This window comes from Lissotriton vulgaris, chromosome 1_1 (genome assembly GCF_964263255.1).
Source record: "Lissotriton vulgaris chromosome 1_1, aLisVul1.2, whole genome shotgun sequence".
NCBI classification, from domain to species: Eukaryota; Metazoa; Chordata; class Amphibia; order Caudata; family Salamandridae; genus Lissotriton; species Lissotriton vulgaris.
Window position 1 is genome coordinate 542,006,791 of NC_141685.1, and position 16,491 is coordinate 542,023,281.

The following is a 16,491-nucleotide window of genomic DNA, read 5'->3' on the forward strand; positions in this document are numbered from 1 at the left end:
ACTATCTTTGATACTTTGCGCTTCATATTCTTCTTGGTTTCCAACAATAAGAGGTGGTGGATGTACTTGTTGTTTTTTCCGTGCTGGTTTCAATAGAGAAGTGTGAAATACTGGATATATTTTCATTGATTTCGGTAACTTTAGTTTAAATGCAACTGGTTTCATGCATCTTTGGATCTCAAAAGGTCCAGTAAATCATGGATGAAATCTATATTGCTTTTCTTTTTATTTTTTTTTGGTGTTCAACCCTGCTTTATTGCATAGAGAAGACAATACACAGCTTCTTGCGCCTACAACCCGGAGGCCGGCAGCGTGACAATCAGATATAACACAGCCTTGTGACCGGCATCCCGGAGGCCCGGCAGCGTGTCAGAGGAGCAAGTGATAGTAGGAGCGCTTCCAGCGCTGTAGGGCAATGGAGGATATAGTACAGTGGAACAGTGTTTTCAGTTTTTATTTCTTAAAGGTGAAAAAACTTCCCAACATTAAACAAACTATGAGGCTATATGAACACACTTGGATGTGAAGGCGTGAGTCAATAGAGTAATACGGACTGTTAAGGTTATACATATCATACCATTCGTATAACAAAAAAGTCCTAGCGATGTACAATTAGTGCTGCTGCAAGCATCATGTGTGGTGTCATGGAATGTAACTGAACGTGAGGGAGGCGGGTCTACATCACAAATGGCATAGAAGGACCCCGGAGGTAGTAAGGGGATAGACGTCCTCACGAGAGATCAATGGTCGTGAGCGACACATGGGGTGTGCTGGGCAGGGCGGAGACCCATGGCACGGGAAAAAGGAGACAATCCCCCTCATAAAGGAGATGAAGTGTATATGTGTTGCTGAGGATTGTGGCTCTACTCTAAGTCCCAGAAGTGTCGCTAATCACCAGCACGGTCCCCTACTGGTGCATCGTCAGCATCTGCCCGCGCAAGTAAATAGCTCACTAGTGGGTCTCAAATATCTTTAGGTCGACTCATGATCGGTAACAGTTCAGCGAAGGTAGTATGTTGTTCTTGACAGTAAGTCAGGTCTGCTATCCAATCCTTAAATTTAGGCGCTCTGCCTCGGCCCCAGCGGCATGCCACCTGCCTCTTAGCCAGGAGCAGTGTAGTATCAACAAACTTCCGACAGGATCTAGGGATATGCGGGGTATGCCCGAGAAGTGCTATCAACGGATCCATAGGCACGGTGTCCTTCGTCAGCACTGTGAGGGCGTCCGTTACCTGTTGCCAATAACTCTGTACTAAAGGACATTCCCACGCCAAGTGCAGGAAGTCTGCTTGTTCGGCATGGCAACCCCTGCACCGGTCATCATCCGCTAATCCAAATCTATGTTTCCTCACCGGTGTATAATACATCCGTTGTAGGAATTTGTAGTGTATAATCTTTAGTCTACTGCTCGCGGATATGCGAGATGTAAGTGTGCAGCAGTATTGCCATTGCTCATCAGTGAGGTCCGCAGCTAGCTCAGCATTCCAGTGCATCCAGGCACCAGTCCCGGGCATTAGAACCGCAGCTCGGAGTTGGCGGTAAAGGCCAGAGACCAGATGTGCCTCGTCCTGTGAGCATAGTAGAAAATGAAGCGGTAGCAGGATTTCAGGTTCATCAGGGAAATTCGGCAGAATGACCCTCATCCCCGCGCGCAGGCGCATGTAATAGAAGATTTCAAGCGGTGTGTGGCTATGAGATGCAAAGAACAGCTCTGCAGACTTGAACTTACCGTTTGAGAACAGGTCACCCCAACACACAACTCGTATCCTCGCACATAGGTTGCGGAAGCCCTGTTCCTGCAGCAGGGCAAGATCAGGATGATAAGACAGCGGTTGCTTGGGCGAGTATGGTAAGCGGCAGGACATGCTCTTGGCAATACGGCGCCATGCATCGAGTGTACATGATACCGAGGTGTTCGATGTAGATATGGATGATTCCGGGCAGTGGAGCAACCCATTGAGCGGAATGGGATGTACAATCCAGTCTTCCACCGCTATGTGAGGCATGAAGGGGGTAGGGGCCATCCAGTGATAGGCAAACTGCACTTGTGCACATTGATAATACGCTTCAAAGTCAGGGACGTCAAAGCCTCCCTTGTCATATGGAAGGGTAAGCGTGGACCATTGCAGTCGTGGGTTCTTACCCCCCCAGAATAACCGACGCAGCTCCGACTTCAGAGTTTTAAAGAAAAAAGCACCAGGAAAATAGGGAATGTTAAGAAAAAGATACAGGAAGCGGGGAAGAACTACCATTATTATAAGGGATGCTCTGCCGGCCATTGAGAGTGGCAAGGTTATCCAACGGTGTACTGTGGCAGCTAGTTTAGTGATTGCTACTCCGTATTTGAACCGCAGAGTTTCGTTCCTGTCTCAGGAGATTTGGATACCCAGGTATCGGAGATCGGTCCGACACCACTCCAGCGGATAGTCAAGGGGAAAGTCAGCGACCGCTTCTGTTAAAGGGAAAAACTGCGACTTGGACCAATTAATGTGTACACCGGGCATTCCGCCAAACACGACAAATTCTCGGAGTAGTGGGTTGAGGTGCATCTCAGGGTGTTTAACATAAAGCGTGATGCCGTCAGCGTACAGAGATACATCTATTTGTCGCTGCAAGCATTGTATCACCCCCTCCCGATGCAATTGACGAAGACGACAAGCGAGTGGTTCAACAGCTATAGCAAACAAAAGGGGAGATAGGGGGCATCCCTGACGTGTGCCTCTAGTAATGTCAATAGGGCGTGAAAGTTGACCATTTACAAGTACCCTCGCCGTGGGTCGAGTATAGAGCAGACGGACCCAGGATATAAAGAGTTTCGGGAACCCCATGTTAGTTAAGACAGAAAATAAGTAAGGCCATTCAACCGAGTCAAACGCCTTGGAGGCATCAAGGAAGACGGCTGCGACCGGCATATCGGGGTGCACTGTGCGAAGTAAAGAGAATAAAGTGCGGAGGTTATGTGAAGTAGAGCGGCCAGCCACAAACCCAGATTGATCGGGCAGTACGATCCTGGACATGAGTAGGGATAGGCGAGTAGCCAGGACTTTAGCAAGGATCTTAACATCACAATTTAGGAGGGAAAGCTGGCGGTAAGAATTACAGGAGCTGGGATCTGTGTCGGGCTTCAAGAGAGAGGTAATAACCACCTCCCGCATAGAGCCAGGGAGAACGCCGTCACCCAGCGACTCCTCGTAAACCTCTCGGAGGACAATGGCCATAATATCTATGTATGCCTTATAGAATTCAGCAGGGATACCGTCGAGGCTGGGAGCTTTGCCATTCTTGAGGGACATAATGGCCTCGCGAATCTCATCCAGTTCGAAGGGGGCCGCCAAAAACGCCCTGTGCCCATCGCTCAGCCAGCAGAGCGCCACATCTCCTAGATAAGCAGCATGAGATGCATCGGACACCACGTCTGAAGTATAAAGTGTGTGATAATGAGATGTAAAAGTGTTAAGTAGCCCGTCCGCGTCCCTGACTGTGGTCCCATGAGCGTCAATAAGTTCAAGTATGGTGTTACGTTCCCGAGAGGCTCGTGTGAGTGTCGCTAGTGCCCTTCCCGGCCTATCCCCCTCACAGTATTTTCTGGCCTGCCAGTGTTTCCCACGGAACTTAGCCTCCCTAGTAGCTTTTTCCTCATACTTTGACAACGTGTCCCGAAAAGCCGCCTGCGTGTCAGGGCTATCATCTGCCACCATGCGTAGTTCTAATGTTCGCAGCTTCCTCTCTAGTGTGTGAATAGTGTTTTGAATATCCCGCAGGACCCCAAAGCCCTTGGAAAGGCAGTATCTTCTTATGGTTACCTTAAAGGCCTCCCAAATGTGTTCGACCGAGTCCACCGACCCTCTATTTATGGGGGAAAAAGCAGCTATCTCTTCACCCAGCTCGAATCGGAACAGACTGTCCAACAGGATCTCAGGCTGTAGTCTCCAATGAGGAGTCTCCGTCTAGTGCCCCTAAGAGGAGCAGTCCCTGTAGGTACGGCAAAGGACGCCTGCGCGTTGGGAACACAGCTTTTCACTCACCGCCGCTCCCCGGGCAATCAGGCCGCCGCCGGCAGTCCAGCTCCACTCGCCTCTCCCCTGCAGCGGGGAAGCAGGGCCCCCGGGCAATCTCCCCCGCCGCCGAAGTCCGGGCCGCACCGGGGCAGTTGGCGCAGGCCCCCGGAGGCGAATACGTTGGGAGCGGGACAGGTCCACCAGAAGAGCACTCCCAGGGGGCGGCCCGTCCCCGCAGTCCGCAGTAGTCCCCACCTGCAGCAGAGGCTGCAGGGTCTGAACTGGCACAGGGACCCGACAAACAGTGGGCGCAAGTGGGGCCCGCAACCTCGTGGCGAGCAGCGGCCTCGCGTAGCTCTCGCTGGCCGGCCCCCACGTTCAACAGTCTCCGAGGGTCGCCGCGGTGAATGTTTGGACGGTGATTGCTCCGCCCCAGCAGGCGCCAGAGACCCAAACTTCTGGTCGAGCGCAGAGGGTCACTCGCTGCAGCAGATGGCGAGCAGCAACGTGGATTTAGTCTCCAGTGGCCGAGGATAAGTGCAGGATATTGCTCCAAGGAACGGGAGCTGCACACTTAGGCAGCCATTCCGTGTGTGTGCCCTCCAGCGCCCCAAATCTATATTGCTTTTTAAATTGAAAATTTCTTGTAGCGAGCCAAACAATATCTTCTACTTTGTACATAGGCACTGCTTTTCTTTTCTGATCGGCAAATTTCTTGTACACTGTTTTTGCTTTCATTAAATTTTGTTGCAATTTTTTCATGGTACTAGTCATGCCTTGCAATCTAGAATCTAAAGATGGAATGTTGGTCTTAGGTTGTGCTAACATCAGTGGGGAATAATGTGGATGGCAACCATGATTAGCAAAGAACAGAGACCTGTTGATCAAAGCATCTTTTAAGTTGGTATATGCGATTTCGGCTTCTCAGAGGTGATTAACCCAAGAACCATGTTGTTTAAAAAGGTAACATCGTAGATACTGTTTAAGCACCAGGTTCACTCGCTCTGTTTGGCCATCTGATTCTGGATGAAAACTTGTGGACATGTTACTTTTAATCTGAAGTGTTTCACACCATGCTATCCAGACTTTTGACGTAAATTGTGCTTCACGTCAGAGGTTATAGTTCGAGGCAAACCATGTAACTTTACCACATTTTGCACTAACAAAGTTACCAACTGAGTTGCAGTAGGTATTTTATCCCAAGCAATGAAATGTGCATCTTTGAAAGTCTGTCAACCACCACTAGGATGGCTGTTTTAACTTGATCCTTAGACAAGTCTGTAATAAAGTCCATGGATATACCTTCCCAAATACGTGTTGGAGTTGGAAGAGGCTGAAGTAATCCTTTCTTTGACCCATGTTCTACTTTTGCTTGGGCGCATGTGTCACATTGTTGTACATATTTCATTGTATCTTGCATCCATGTGGGCCACCAGAAATGTCTTTTAACAAGATCTTGAGTTTTCGAAATACATGGGTGTTCTGCTAAAGGCTTTGTATAACACCATTGTAAAACTTTTCTATAAATTTTTCGATGGAATGTATAACGTTTTCTTTTGAAAGGCCTTGTATAATAGATCTGTCCTTATCTCTCTATTGCCATTGTAAAATTTGTTTTAGTGGCATAGTTTGTCTTATATCCTGGAAGAATTGTTCTGATAGAGATAAGGGTGGCGGCGGATCCACTAAGCATGGGCCTATCGTCAAGTTCACCGGCCCGGGAGCGAGGGATGGCGCCGCCGGGAGCCCCCATGAGACCTTGCCGGATAATGCGACGTTGATGGTGGCAATCACCCAATCCAGGGACTTGCTGGATGCCAAAATTGGTGTGGTGTAGTCGGATGTGATGCTGTTGCAACAGGACCTTCGCAATGCGGTGTCCCGAATTACGGAGGTGGAGGCCCGTGTTTCCGGTGTGGAAGATGATGTGACAGTCCTTAAGCAGAAGATGGCGAGCCTGGAGAATGCTCAGAAGGGCCTAGCGCTCCGGGTGGAAGATGCTGAGGGGCGGGCCCGGCGAAACAATCTGCGTTTCGCAGGATTTCCGGAGGGCTGTGAGAACGGCAATATGGAGCGTTTCCTCACTCAATGGCTGGAGAGCTGGCTCCCCCCTGACGCCCATGTCCCGCTACTTCATAGTGGAGCGGGCTCACAGAGTGCTTGTTCAGAAACTGCCAGTGGGTGCTCGACCGCGACCGGTGATTACGAGACTCTTGACTTATTTTGACCGCGATACTATTCTGAAACAGGCCCGAGCCAAAGAACCCTTGCTCTATGAGAACCACCGGATCCTGATGTTCCCGGACTATACACGCCTCGTGCAGCAGCAATGGCAATCGTTTATGGCGGCTAAGGCCAGACTGAGAGAACTCAAGCTCCTGTATGCCCTGCTGTTTCCAGCCCGCCTCCATGTTGTGTTCCAGTCCCGCACCCTCTTATTTGACTCCCCGGAGGAGGTGTTCAAGTGGACGGATGAAACTGTGAGGGTGCGGGTGCACACGCCACCTGGTCTGCAATCCGCCTCATCATTGAGCGAGGGGCCGTCGAAAAGTTCCCATGGACAACGCTGGAGAGGACACAGACGATCTCTGTCCCTGCCGCTGTGTCGTGCGGAGCATCTTCCAAGGGGGACGCAGCTTCCCAACATCGAAAGCAAGATCCTTAATCTCAGTGGGCAGGAGGGTGCTGAGGTGTTCCCACAATAGGACTGTATGCATGATTGATCATAGCTGTATAGAGGCAGCCCCTGCGAGGGCTGAATCCCTATTGGTCTAGTGCTTGTAGGGGGTGAGCCTAGACGACATGGGCTGTGAGTTGGAGATCCATTGGTGGGGGTGGTCCAGGTTCCCTCTTTGGGGGCTTGGCACCCCCTTCCGCAACAGGTACTTCAGCGGTCTTGAGGTATGGGGTGGGGGGTTTGTTGGGCGAAGGGGGGGTTTGTTTTGGGTAAATGTTACACCGTTACACAGGGTTTTCATGGTGCGCACACACACCACTGGGGCTCCCTATCAGTGTCATGGAACTGAATGAGGCCAGATGGCTAATTGGGCTATAGTTGCTCAGGTGCCCCCGGGCACCCTTCGTATTGTTAGTTGGAATGTCTGCTGGGTCCTGGACATAATCAAACGAGGGGCTGTCCTGCGCCAGGCTAAGAGGGTTTGAGCCGACGTCCTCTTCCTGCAAGAAACCCATTTGTGGGCTCCAAGGTTCGGTGCCAGCAGCGGTATGGCTAACAACAGGTCTTTCACACTGGTTTCACGCAGGGTTCCAGGGGGGTTGCGATTCTCATACACCGCAGGGTCCCATATGTGCATGCGCAACAGTGGCTGGACATGTAGGGACGATATATCTTTATCCTGGGCATGATTAGGGACGACCCTATAGTGTTGGGCTGTGTGTACGCTCCTCCCCTTTACAGTGGTCTTTGGTAGAGCGGCTGCTAGCGCTGTGGACCGGCTTGCCCACAAAATTGCACCCACTGGTCTCAAGTCTGGATTGGGTGGATACCTGGAGGCTTACCCATGGAAACAGGAGGGAAATTACATATCTCTTAACGATTCATGAGTCCTTACCAGGATCGACTATGTGTTTATCCCTAGGGGGGTAGCTCCGAGCGTAGTGTCAGCTGGGATCCTTCCCAGGGGGTTATCGGATCACTCACCGGTGTTTGTTGAGCTGCAGATGGGCAGAAGGCGGCAGCCCTTCCGATGGCGTCTCTCAGTGTGGAACCTGCAGAAAGACGAGTACGAAAAGCACATGAGGGAGGCTGGTGCAAACTACTTTGTAGCTAATGTGGGGTCGGTATCCAGTGCTGTGACAATATGGGAAGTAACAAGGCCCACTCTTCGTGGGGTGGACATAGCATGGTGAGCGAAGGCCCGTAAACAGCGCCCTGAGGAGTTGGTCCGGGCTGAGGCAGCGGTGGTGGCTCTGGAGCGTCGGAGCCGGGAGGCGGGCGATGGGTCGGGGTTTAACTCTTAATTCAGGCACAACAATCGTACACCTCTCTCCTAATGGACGAGGCCAGACAGGTCTGACTGGCAACGCGCAGCAGAATCTGCCAATGGGGGGACAAGTCGAGTAAGATGCTACACCGGCTCGGACAGGGCACTTTCCACCACCAGGCCCTTCCGGGTGTACTAGATGGGAGCGGGGCGCCGATTATGGACCCTAAGGCCATAGACGAAAGCTTTGCCAACTATTATGCTAATCTATATGCCCCACAGGAGTGCCCACCGGAGGATATGGTTGATAAATTCATTGCAGATCGCCCGCCCAAAGCGGTGTCCGATGATACGCGGCAGCAACTAAGCTCCCTCTCTCGGACGAAGAGCTGGGTAAGGCTCTGGGAGAACTTAACCCGGGGAAGGCGCCTGGTCCCAATGGGTTCCCTAGCAAATTTTTTTATCGCTACCACCTTCAGCTAGCACCAGACTATCGCGCGGCGGTGGAGTCCAGGGAGGCTGGCCGGCTCCCCTCGGACTGGAGGCACGCGGAGGTGGTGGCGATCCACAAGCCGGGCCGGCCTCCAGAGCAGCACGCCTTCTAGTGCCCCATTTCTCTACTTAATGTGGAGGCCAAAGTTTTGGCCAAAGCACTGGCTAACTGCCTCTTGCCGCATATATCCGCCTTAGTGCACCCAGATCAGGCTGGATTCATGCCCCAGTGGGCAACGCAACACAATATTTGGCGGGCGCATGTGGCACTGGCGGCGGTCCGACGTACTGGGGAGCCGGCTGCATTACGGCTGGCGGACATGGATAGAGCATTCGACTCCTTGAGCTGGGTCTATTTGTTTGCAGGGCTTTCAGGGATGGGACGCAATAGGAATTTCAACCTGGTGGGACGTCGTGCGGGACGGACCCTTAAGTCTTTTGAGGATCTACAAACGGACTTTAGCATGCCCGGTCCCAGATCTTTCACTGCCTACAGCTCCATCATGCGCTGTCCCCCAGCCTGGAGGGCCTTGACTCTCTCCCCGAATTCAGCCCGTTGGAGGCGAAAGTCTTCATGGGGGATTTGGAGACTAAGAAAATCTCACGGATATATCAGTCCTTGGTCACTCATAGTGCTCTAACGCTGGAGAAGTTGCAGGGGTGTGGGAAGAGGAAGTGGGTGCACTGGAGGAGGAGGACTGGAGGGAGGCTCTGGCTTCTCCACCGGGGCGGCTATAGCTATGCGCCTCCACCTCATCCAATTTAAATATCTCCACCGAGTTTACTTTACCCGGGTTCGGCTGTGGCTGGCGGGTCTGGTTGCCTCTCCGGAGTGCCTCCAGTGCGGCCGGGAGGAGGGCACATTCTTGCACACCGTGTGGCATTGTACCTCGTTGGATCGATTTTGGAGTGTCCACCAGAGGTCTTGTGGTGGACACTCCCACGCACACCACAGTTCGCCTTACTGCATGTTATGGAGGGGATTGGGGGCAATGCCTACAAACGTATGCTGCTGGGCCTCACCCTGGCGAAACGGGATATAGCCAGGAGGTGGAAGGATGTAGAGACCCCCCCGGTGGCCGCCTGGAAAAACGGCCTTGACTTCTGTATGGGGTTGGAACAGCCCATTTTTGTGGACCGGGGTTGTCCACGTAAGCACTACAAAATATGGAAGCGGTGGGCGGACTACAGGGGGTTGTGGCTAGATCCTCCTATTGCCGCAGACGATCTCCCAGGGGATTGAGGACAGGGGCTGGTCGGTCAGGCCTGGTACGAGTTGGTGGGGGGGAATTTGGAGGTGTATGTGTGCTAGGGCGGGTGGCCCCAGCAGCTGTTCTGTTTGGATTAATGCCTTTCCTTTTCAGCTGTCCCTTACTCATGTATGAACAGAACTCAGTGGACTTAGCGCAACTCGGGGGGGGGGAGAAGGGGGAAGTTGGGGCGGGGGGGGCTTAAATCCTACTGGCTAGCTTAGGTCAAATATTTTGGTTGTTTGGTTTCTCACAAAAATGTCAATTGCGCTTCTGTGCTTGTAACATTGCTGCTGCAGTGGCTTCTGGGGTAAAGAGCCCTGCGACTTCTGTGCAAACTGGCAATAACATTTTGTTTTCCAAAAAGAATTGTTCTGATACAGTAGCTCATATGATTTGATCTTGAGGAATCATGGATGGAGGTGTTCTTGAATTTTTTGTTTCTCCACATTGTTTTTCACATCAAGATAAAGAATCCACTTTATTATTGGCTGTGCCAGGTCTGAAACTGAAGACAAAGTCAAATGCCGCAAAAAATAATGTCCACCGTAAATGCCTAGGTGTTAATGCTCTGGCGCAACATAGATATTGGAGATTACGATGATCCTTGTTAACCGTTAGTGTGTTTTGCGCCTAGTAAATAATGGCGCCATTCTTTAAAAGCAAGACAAATAGCCAGTAATTCTTTCTCTGCCACTGTATAATTTATTTTGCCTGGCAAGAATTTCTTCGACAGCAATGCAATTGGATGTAATTGTTTTTTTTTGTTCATCCTTTTGAGAGAGAATGGCACCTATTGCTGTGTCAGAAGCATCTGCTTCAATAATAAAAGGTAGATCTGTGTTAGGATGACGTAGCACTGGGGCCATAGAGAATGATGTTTTCAAGGTTTGGAAAGCTGGCTGTGCACATCCGCCTGCAGCGCCTCCAGACCGTAGAGTAGCGCAGCACAGCCCGATCTGGAAGACACCAGCACAGTAGTGGTTATTGGCCATGTGGACTCCGGCAAGTCCACCACCGGCCACCTCATCTACAAATGTGAAGGCATCGATAAGAGAACCATCGAGAAGTTCAAGAAGAAGGCAGCCGAGATGGGCAAAGGATCTTTCAAGTACACCTGGGTGTTGGACATGCTCAAGGCAGAGAGGGAACGTGGTATCACCATCAACATCTCCCTCTGGAAGTTCGAGACTGCCAAGTATCAAATCACCATCATCGATATCCCATGGTACAGGGATTTCATCAAGAACATGATCACCAGCATCTCGCAGGCTGACTGTGCGGTGCTGATTGTTGTTGGTGGCATGGGTGAGTTTGAAGCTGGTATTTCCAAGAACGGACAGACCTGTGAGCACGCCCTGCTGTTCTACACCCTGGGACTGAAGCAGCTGATCATTGGTGTAAACAAGATTTACTCCACCAAACCCCCCTACAGCCAAAAGCGTTTCGAAGAAGTCACCACGGAAGTCAGCACCTCCATCAAGAAAATTGGTTACAACCCATCTACAGTGGAATTTGTGCCAATCTCCGGATGGCACGGGGACGACATGCTGGACCCCAGCACCAACATTGTCTGGTTTAAGGGTTGGAAGGTTGACCGTAAGGAAGGATCAGCCAGTGGGTCATCCTCCTCGAAGCCCTAGACTCAATCATCCCGCCTACCCGTCCCACCGCCTGCCCCTGCAGAACGTCTACAAGATAGGAGGTATTGGCACAGTCCCAGTGGGTTGTGTGGAAACCGGTATCATCAAGGCTGGCATGGTGGTGACCTTTGCCACCAGTAACGTAACCACTGAAGTAAAGTCTGCAGAGATGCACCACAAGGCGCTGGTGGAGGCTCTCCCAGGTGACAACGTTGGCTTCAACGTGAAGAACGTGTCTGTGAAAGATACACAGAGAGGGAATGTTGCTGGTGACATCAAAAACGATCCCCTGAAGAGGCTGGAAGCTTCACAGCCCAGGTCGTTATTCTAAATCACCCTGGAAAGATCAGTCAGGTATACGCTCCTGTGTTGGATCGCCACACCTCTCACATTGCCTGCAAATTCGCTGAGGCGAAGGAAAAAATCGACAGATTATCCAGCAAGAAGCTTGAAGATAGCCCCAAAGCACCCAAGGCTGGAGATGCAGCCATTGTGGACATGATTCCAGGCAAACCCATGTGTGTGGAGAGCTTCTCCAACTACCCTCTTCTTGGTCATTTTACTGTCCGCGACATGAAGCAGACGGTAGCTGTCAGAGTTATCAAGGTGGTTGAGAAGAAGGCTGCCAGTGCTGGTAAAGTCACCAAGTCCGCCATCAAGGCCTCTGTCAAGAAGTAGCGCCAGCCACACCCAGCTGCCCTAATGGCACTGGGTACCCCGAATCCTCTGGTCTTGGATCCCCACCTGCACTCTATGATCAGGGACTTGTTACTGAGCATTAGGGTCCATCACAAGCGCCTCCGCAGGAAAGGGAGGCTGGACTTGGCGCTTGTTCTGATATTCTAACATTTTGTGACTTACATTCCGGTTATCCCCGACTGATTTCTGAATAAAATATTGGCACAACTCCCCCCCAAAAAAAAGTTTGGAAGGCTGACATTGCTTCTGGTGTCAATTGGAATTGCACATTTTTCCTTAACCCCTTCGATGCTTGTGACGGAACCATTCCGTCATCAGTCACGGTTGAGCTGTGCTGATGACGGAATGGTTCCGTCATGACCACACCCTGTTCTGCATTGTCCAGCACAGGGGAGGAATTCATATAGCAGCGATGAGGTTAATAAATGTGTTAAGGGATTGGCTTTGGTAGAAAATTTCTTAATAAACCGTCGATAAAAATTCACAATTCCCAAAAATTGTTGTATATCTTTCACTGAATTTGGTTCTGGCCAATCTAGAATTGCTTTTACTTTTCATGGGGGGAGCGTAATTCCTTGGGGTGAAAGTATAAACCCAAGAATTCCACTTTGTATGTATGAAACTCTCATTTTGACAATCTGCAATGACCATGTTGGCGCGGTGTAGTTAAAATGAGTTTTCCATGTTTTTCATGTTCTGTGACCGAATTTGAATAAATCAATAAATCGTCAATATAGGCGATGACAAACCTGTCCAGGAAATCTCAGAGAACATCATTTATAAAGGATTGAACCACCGCTGGGGCTTTGCTTAAGCCAAAGAGCATTACGCAATTTATTAACAGACCGAAGCGAGTTAGAAAGGCGGTCTTCCACTAGTCTCTGGCTCGAACACGTACAAGGTGGTATGCTCGTCTTTTTTTTTTGGTTGAAATTTTCAAAGACTTTAATTGGTGCCAAATGATTCCATACACAGCATGATGCCTACATCCCAGGCACTCCGGCAATGCAAGGTTACATATGATATAGCATTAGAGGCCGGAGAGAGGATACACAGCAAGACGCCTACAAACACATTTGGCCGCCCGCGTCAGGTGGGCAATTATTATAAGTGGCCTCAGAAAAGGTCTCAAACATTTATGATCTATAGATCAAATAACATAGTAACAGTGCCACTATTCACCAATTTTAGCAGAATAAAATGTCCACATTCGATGCTTCCTGCCTCTTAGTTGCATTCATACATGGTTTGCACTAAACCCCAAAGCTACATTTTTGTTGTGTCCCTTCCTGTGCGATGTCCCCCATGCATCAGTTCCCATCCCCGCCTTCTGTGCCATCCCTTTCAATGCGGGAATCAGTGGGTGTGTCTGCGGTTGTGGTGTGTTCTAGGAGGTAAGTCTGGAGAGGACCCCTGATATCTTGCGGGCGAGAGGAGGGCGGTAAGAGTTCAGCGTAGGTATGTAACTGTTCTTCAGTATATAAGGTCGTGTAGCCAATCCTTAAATTTAGGAGCCCTTACTCAAGAGGAGTGCCAAGGAAACATATCGCCGTATCTTCGCGGCCAGTGGTTCAGTGTATCCCAGGAGTGCGGTGAGGGGGTCTTCCGGAATGTGTATCCCTGTCATTTGAGCTAAAGCTAGAATAACTTCTCCCCCAGAATCGGTGAACAGGTGTGTAGTCCCAAGCCAAGTGTTTGAAGTCAGCTCCCCCCTCCCCACACCGATCGCAGTAATTGTTATCAAGCAAGTGTAGGCGATGTAGACCTGCAGGCGTATAGTACAAGCGGTAAATGTATTTGTAGTGTACGATAGGCATCCTGCTAAAGGCAGAGACTTCCCCAGTTTGGCAACAACAAAGGACCATTGCTCTTCCGTGAGGGGGTGACCTAACTCTTCCCATTTATTCTTAGCTGGGGGAAGATCACACTCGCAGTCATTTTTGGTGGTGCGATATAGGAGTGACACCACATTCGTAGGGGTGGTTTGTTGCAAAAGGGCATGTAGGGGGGCAAGGTGGTATGCTCCTCTTAAATCGAATATAGTGTAAATTGTTGCAGATCTCACCTGGTCCAAGAGAATGGGAATTAGTGGTAAAGGATATTGTTTTTTTATTGTGAAGTTATTTAATACACAACAATCGCTGCAAGGGCATAATTCACTGTTACTCCTAGGCACAAAGAACAGAGGAGAAGCGGCCGGAGACTTGGATGGTGTAATACAGCGTTTCCCAAACTGTGGTCCGCGGACCCCCAGGGGTCTGTGAGACACTCCCAGGGGGTCCGCAGGACTCGAGTTCCGGTCGTCGTAGTGAAAAATGAAACACTCATGTGTCCTCACAGCACACAAGAGCTGTGAATGTTGGTGCAGCGGCGGCGAGACCACAACAATACAATCGGGAGGCGGGGGCAGTGTGCAGTCAGGGGGGCGGGGGCGCAGGGGGCACAGCAGCTGGGGAAACGAGTGGAACAGAAGGCAAAGGGACACAAAAACAAGGAAAATACGAGTGGCGCAGAAGGGCACAAAAAAATGAGTAGAACAGAGGGCAGAAGGGCACAAAAAACGAGGGGAAAATGAGTGGAACAGAGGGCAGAAAGGCACAAAAAACGAGTGGAACAGAGGGCAGAAAGGCACAAAAAACGAGTAGAACAGAGGGCAGAAGGGCACAAAAAATGAGGGAAAACTAGTGGAACAGAGGGCAAAAAAACACAAAAACGAGGGAAAAATGAGTGGCACAGAGGGCAGAAAGACACAAAAAACGAGGGAAAAACGTTTGGCACAGAGGGAGGAAAGGCACAAAAAAACAAGTGGAACAGAGGGCAGAAAGGCACAAAAAACGAGGGATAAATGAGTGGCACAGAGAGCAGAAGGGCACAAGAAAACAAGTGGACAGAGGGCAGAAGGGCACAAAAAACAAGGAAAAAAGGAGTGGAACAGAGGGAAGCAGGGCACAAAAAAACGAGTGGAACGGAGGGCAGAAGGGCACAAAAAACGAGTGGAACAGAGGGCAGAAAGGCACAAAAAATGAGTGGAACAGAGGGCAGAAGGGCACAAAAACGATGGAAAACGAGTGGAACACAGGGCAGAAAGGCACAAAAAACAAGGGGAAAACGAGTGGCACAGAGGGCAGAAGGGCACAAAAAACGATTGGAACAGAGGGCAGAAGGGCACAAAAATGAGGGAAAAATGAGTTGAACAGAGGGCAGAAAGGCACAAAAAACGAGTGGAACAGAAGGCAGAAGGGCACAAAAAATGAGTGGAATAGAAGGCAAAAGGGGCACAAAAACAAGGGGAAAACGAGTGGCACAGAAGGCAAAAAGGGCACAGAAATATGGGAGAAAAACGAGTGGCACAGAAGCAGAATACAGAAATACAGGGGCAGCTAAGAACAGAAGGCAGAACAAGCAGAGAGGCACAGAGGCAGCGAGGGGAACAGAAGGGAAAACAGGGCAGAGACACAGGGGCAGTGAGGGGTACAGAAGGAAAGACCGAGCAGAGAGAGCACGGGGACAGCGAGGGGAACAGAGGGAAGAAAAAGAGGCACGGACCACGTACAGACAGTGGGGGAAGACAGACAACAGCAGTCACAGACACAACAATGAAAATACAGGCAATACAATAAAAGCAATAAAGCGTTGAAAGGCACATGCGTATAGGTTACCGTTACTTGGCAGGCAGGTAAAAATAGATGCAGCCAGGATCAGCAGTAGGATTTTCTTGCTGCTGTCTGATTGCTCACTTCCCACAAGCCCTTGGGTGAATTATGTGTGCTGTCAAGCTTTCATATTCAGACATATCAAGCTCTTATTCTGTGTAGCCTTTGCAGTTTGTTGTTGGCAAGGGACGGGGCAGTGGGCATCCTAACAGGAGAGGGTCATGTCAGGTGCCACGTGAGGCCTCTCTGAAATATGCCTTAACTGCACTGCTCACCCCTTGGTGGTAAAATGTTGTTCTGCTGTCTGTGACTAAAGATTATGTCTAACAGGGGTTGATGGTAATTGGCATAGCATTGTTCCATTATCTCGCTGAAACAATATGCCTCCTGTGCAGATACCTTCCTGCCATCTCTTGCACTTCCATGATGAACTCCTAATATAGACCTTGAATTTGCTCTGTACACTGGCTTTGTGCACTATCTTATTAGAATTTTCACAATATTTATTGCTCCTTGGGGCATGTCTTTATTATAAAATGCTTCATAATTGTATAATATTTTAGACCTTCTTAAACTGTGACTAGGTAAAAATACTAATAATTCACAATCATTCAACCTGTTGCTGTAAGGAAGGGTCACCACTCCAAGGCTCTAGAATGAGAATGTAGAGGTGCTGCTATCGCTGAGAGCAGGAGACGTGTACCACTAAATAATACACTGCTGTATGCATACATGTCCATGCCAATAGACCCAATTCAGGCTGTCTCCCTCTTGAAATTATCTCTGCTTCAAAAGGAGTTTTAAAAAAGAAA

At 50.0% G+C, this 16,491-nt stretch overlaps 1 protein-coding gene and 1 pseudogene across 3 annotated transcripts in view; both read left to right on the forward strand.

The window, feature by feature from the left end:
- The window catches only part of DIPK1A (divergent protein kinase domain 1A), a 453,960-nt gene that overhangs the window by 379,483 nt on the left and 57,986 nt on the right, over positions 1–16,491 (forward strand). The gene's annotated exons all lie outside the window — the stretch shown is intronic.
- Positions 8,162–12,190, forward strand: LOC147747454 (elongation factor 1-alpha, oocyte form pseudogene; annotated as a pseudogene). Its single transcript, XR_015296674.1, has 2 exons — positions 8,162–8,335; positions 10,623–12,190. The product of XR_015296674.1 is annotated as an elongation factor 1-alpha, oocyte form pseudogene (transcript).